Here is a 5,000-nt window from a genome sequence, read left to right on the forward strand (position 1 = left end):
TTATATATTTATATATATTTATTTATATATTTTCGATTTTATTTATATTTTTATGTATGCTTATTTATATATGATATGTAATATGATTAATATATAATTATATCTACATATATAAATGATATGTGTAATGTACATAAACATGCAAATATTTATACATATATGTGCATTTACGTTATATAATATATAATGTTTATATATAATAGATATTTATTACGTATGAATATATGATTAATACATTAGATCGATCAGTTTTTTCTTTTCTTTTTTTTTGGGGGGGGGAACTGAATAAATAAACTGTCTCTTTCTTTCTATGTATGTATGATCGACCAGTTTTTTTTTTTAAGATTTGTTTGTTTGTTTGTTTGTTTGTTTGTTTCTTTATTAATTGTTCTGCCTGCATGTGTGCCTGCAGGTCAGAACAGATCTCATTATAGATGGTTGTTATCCACCATGTGGTTGCTGGGAATTTGGTAGAACAGCCAATGCTCTTAACCTCTGAGCCATCTCTCCAGCCCCGCCCCCCCCTTTTTTTTTTTTAACATGAATGGCTGATTAAATGTGCCTGCATGCATGTACCCGAAGAGGGCGCCAGAACTCCATTATAGACTGTTGTGAGCCATCTCTCCAGTGTGTATTTATCTCCCTCCCTCCCTCCCTCCCTCCCTCCCTCCCTCCCTCCCTCCCTATCCCAGACTCAGAGATCTGCCTGCCTGCTCCATTTTGATTTTTTTTTTTTTAACTGATATGTAATGTCTAGGTAAAGGTTGAGCATGTTACCTTTCTCTTTTTTCTCTCCCCGCCATCATAACAGTGTGCGGCGGTGCTTGCTTGCTTGCTCGCTCGCTCCTCGAGGTGTGTGCGATTGGCCCTTCCTTATCAGCCTGCCTGCACACTGTCTGCCCGAGCCAAGGGGGAAACGGGGGTGGGGGGCGGGAGGGCACACGGAGGAGAGGAGATGGGCATTGGGAAGCATGGTGTTCTCTAAAAATTTGAATCGGAATCGTTCTTTCAAATAGACCAATCTGCTCTACTCTGCTTTGCTTTGCGGGGCCAAACGTAATGGACTCCTCCCCACTGACATGCTTCCTTTTTGCTATCCATGCAGGGTTCCCTGACCACCCTGGCGAACAGGACAGGACGGAGGCGAGAATCAAAGGCACGGCCAGAAAGAGGAGTTTGAGGTGTGGGACTGCTATGCCCCGGCACAGTCAGCTGGACTGACTGACTGCCCTCCTTCTCGAGGCGGGACGCAATCACGCATACAAACAAAAGACTACCTCTTTCCAGCAGAAGAAGATGGCCCTTCCTTCCTCTTCCTCTTGACTCACAGGTGGTACTCTATCTACCTGCTTCCCAGCCCACCTGAGCCACCCCCCCCCTTCACTTTACGCTCAATTACAATAAATAAATGAATGACTACGAAGTTTCTAGTTGGTTCATTGACTTATGTTGTTTCTCTCTGTGAGCTAATTTTTACCACTGCCCACTCGTGTGTGTGTGTGTGTGTGTGTGTGTGTGTGTGTGTGTGTGTGTGTGCGTGCGTGCGCGCGCGCGCGTGCGCTTGGGACTGGAAAAACAGCCGGTATACTCTTCAGGCAGGTGCAAGATCTCTGGGGTTCTGTTTGTTTGTTTTTCTTTTTCTTTCTTTCTTTCTTTCTTTTTTTTTTTTTTTTTTTTGTTCTTGTTTTGGTGGTGGTGGTGGTGGTGGTGGTGGTGGTGGTGGTGGTGGTGGTGGTGGTGGTGGGTCGTGTTTTTCCACTGTGATTTGTTTTAAAACTCACTCCATTTGAAGATCTGCAAGTGACCTTCAAGATTTACTTGGGCTTCTTAGAAGAACCTCTGGTTCCTCTCTCTAGTCTTCTTCGGGCAAATTCAAATTGACCCCTCTGAGGAAGGCTGTAAGTTCTTTTTATATGCCACCCCCCCCCTCCCCGATTATTCTATTTTCTTTAACTGGTATTCTGCCTCCGTATGTGAGAGTTCCCTAAAACTGGAGTTACAGAAGGTTGCGACCCGCCTGCAAGGTGGGTGCCCCTTGACCATCGCTCTTCTGGGAGTGTAGAGTAGAGGCATTCATTTTTCTCCCCCTCTGGGTTTGCAGGCTGGATAATGGTTAGTATCCACTTCTCCCTGAACAAATCTGAGGGTGACTCTTCACAGCTAAAGGATCTGCCTTCATTCACAGTTTCCCTCCTTGAGATTTGGGGCGGGCTGCGGGGAAGGGGGTCGATCGATCGATCGATCGATCGATCGATCGGCGGGGTGGGGGTGGGAGGGGAGGATCGGCAGGGCAGATGGGGAGGGAGCGGAGTCTTCTTTCCCAGTGGAGAGACAGGGCCTCCAAACTGCCTCTGCCTCTCAGGCAGGCGTGCACCACCACGCCCGGCTCCGGTTCGGTTCGACATATTCAACCGATATTTAATTTCTAGGGAAAGCTTGACCGGAGGAACTGGAGGGAATGGCTCAGTGGTTAATAGCACTGGGTACTCTTCCAAAGGACTCAGGTTCAATTTCCAGAACCCACGCGGCAGCTCGTCTGTAACTTCAGTTCTATCTAGGTGATCGGACACATAAAATAAAAGTATAAATAAATAAATTATTTGGGGTTGGGGATTTCCCTCAGTGGTAGGTAGATCGCCTGCTTAGCAAGCGAAAGGAAGGTCCTGCCTGGGTTGTTTGGTCCTCATCTGGGGGGTGGGGGTGGGGAGATAGATAAAAATAAATAAAATAAAAAAAAAATAAAGCTGAAATTATGGTCTCCAACACCCAACACACACACACACACGCACGCGCGCGCGCACACACACACACACACACACCTTTCTCATCTTATCTTTGATTTTCTGGTTTTAAATAAGCACACCCCAGGGACTGATGAAACTGTAAATTGCAAGAATTGCCTGGGGTTTCCAAGAAGACTGACTGACTGACTGACTGACTGACTGGCAGGAGCCTCCTGAGACTACTAGCTCTGCTGGAAAATCTACCTAGTATGGAGGATGGCGTCTCATAACCATATAGGCGGCTCCCCTTTGTCCAGCTGGGAGTGAGTGGTTGGATAGGCAGGAAAACAGAGTCAGCAAAGTTCAGCTGTGTTATTTGTCGGGGGTGGGTGTTCCCATTACCCCAAACTCCTCCTTGATCCTCTCCACCCACCCAAAATCTGCCCGGGGCCTGCCTGCTTACATTATAACATTATACCAGTGAGAATCTGCTGGAGAAAAATGATATTTCCTTCTCTGGTGGTTGTCATTTCGAGATAATTTCTGGGTCAGAGATATAGGGGGCTTGTCTCTCGATTTTCCCTCTCAGAGCTGGGGCCCAATCTGGCCTAGACTTATTGCATGGCCCGGATTCACCCCCCCCCTTAAATATTTAAAAGCAGGCACACGCAGAGAGGCATTTGAAAGAGGTCTTTAAAGGTAGTTAGTACTGTGTACTTTTCTTCATTTCATTAATAAAGCAGATTCGGATTGCTTGTGTAGAGAGAAAATATTTTTCTGCCTGCCTGCCTGCCTGACTGCCTGCCTGCCTGCCTGCCTGCTTGCTTTTCTCCCTCTCCAAGTGGGTTTCTTAATGAGTGGAACAGGGAATGTCTCTGACAGGAACTCACTTGGGGGTAGCAGCCTTGCCAGGCCACAGAGGAGGGCAATGCAGACAGCCCTGATGAGATGGGATTGGGAGGGGATGAGGGAGAGGGCTACAGCTGGGATACAAAGTGAATAAACTGTAACTAATATAAAAATAAAAATTTTATTAAACAAACAAACAAAAAATAGGCTGTCCTCGAACTTACAACTGTCTCCTTTTATGCTGTCATAAAAGTCGTGTGCCACCTTGCCTGGCTTCTTTTCTTTCCTTTTTCCTTTTTCCTGGCCTGGGCCTTTGGTCCCATCCTGTATTTTTATTATGGTCTGGGTGAACCCACGGGTAAAATGAAAGTTAAAGAGAGAGAGAGAGAGAGAGAGAGAGAGAGAGAGAGAGAGAGAGAGAGAGGGAAATCCAGCTGAGTGGGGTGGTTGGTTTATGGTTTAAGTCACAGCGCTACTGGAGAGGCGGAAGCAGGCAGATCTCTAAGGCCGACCTGGTCTACCGACTGAGTTCTGGGGCAGTGGAAACCAATCCACAGAGAGACCCTGTCTCCTCCGGTGCACCGAAAAAAGGGGGGTGGGAGTGATTCAGGGAACAGTTTCCTCTCATTAATACACAACTAAGAGCGGTCCCCACCAAATAAAACAAAACGGGGTAAAAAAAAAAAAAAAAAAAAAAAAAAAAAGAGTCGTCCCTTCTGTCCCCTGGGAGAGGAACAACAAAGTTCTTTAGAATTCCTGGAATGCGGCCCCACCGGTTTAACACAGCAACGATGGGTGTGCCGCTGAGCTGAGGGAGGAGTGAGTGAGCTGGAGGTCCCCTCCTCCTCCTCCCCCCCCTTCCCCCATCCCCCCTCCTCCCCCCCCCCCCCCCCGCCCACCCCGGCCCTTGCTCTCTTGCCTGGCCTTATTGCAGATTTTTTCAAAAAATATGTGGAAGAAGTGTACCTCTATAACAGAGTGTGCTGTTGTTTTTCACATTCTGATGGTTCTGTAATCTCTGACTGATCATGATTTTTCAAAGAGTTTCTGACTTCATTCCAGCAATTTGCAAAACCTTCCTGGGGCTCGGGGGAAGATGGACTGCTGGGAGCTCTTCGAACCTCCAAATGCCGAGCGCCAAAGGGAGATGAAACAAATTAATGACGAAGGACGTGCATTCCTTCTAGGTTTAGTCCAAGGATGAGGATACGATGAGAGAGATCATCTGAATATCGAAACAAAGAATATATGGCTACCCATACGAGACAGACACCTGTATTTTAGAAAAACTTTGACATTAAAACAAAACAAACAAACAGACACAGAAACCCCTCTTACTCTGTAGAAACAAACCATCACAGAGGTTTAGTGTCGCTCGCTCTTTACTCTGATTTTTAAAAGAGAGAGATACCATGACAATCAGAGGGC

At 46.4% G+C, this 5,000-nt stretch overlaps 1 long non-coding RNA gene across 1 annotated transcript; it reads left to right on the plus strand.

The window, feature by feature from the left end:
• The first annotated feature begins 673 nt into the window (after positions 1–673).
• Positions 674–1,423, plus strand: LOC132651975 (uncharacterized). The gene is made up of 2 exons (XR_009589495.1): positions 674–852; positions 1,106–1,423. It is a non-coding gene; the product is annotated as an uncharacterized LOC132651975 (long non-coding RNA).
• Positions 1,424–5,000: the final 3,577 nt, after the last annotated feature.

This window comes from Meriones unguiculatus, unplaced genomic scaffold (genome assembly GCF_030254825.1).
Source record: "Meriones unguiculatus strain TT.TT164.6M unplaced genomic scaffold, Bangor_MerUng_6.1 Chr5or6_unordered_Scaffold_167, whole genome shotgun sequence".
Taxonomy (NCBI): domain Eukaryota; kingdom Metazoa; phylum Chordata; class Mammalia; order Rodentia; family Muridae; genus Meriones; species Meriones unguiculatus.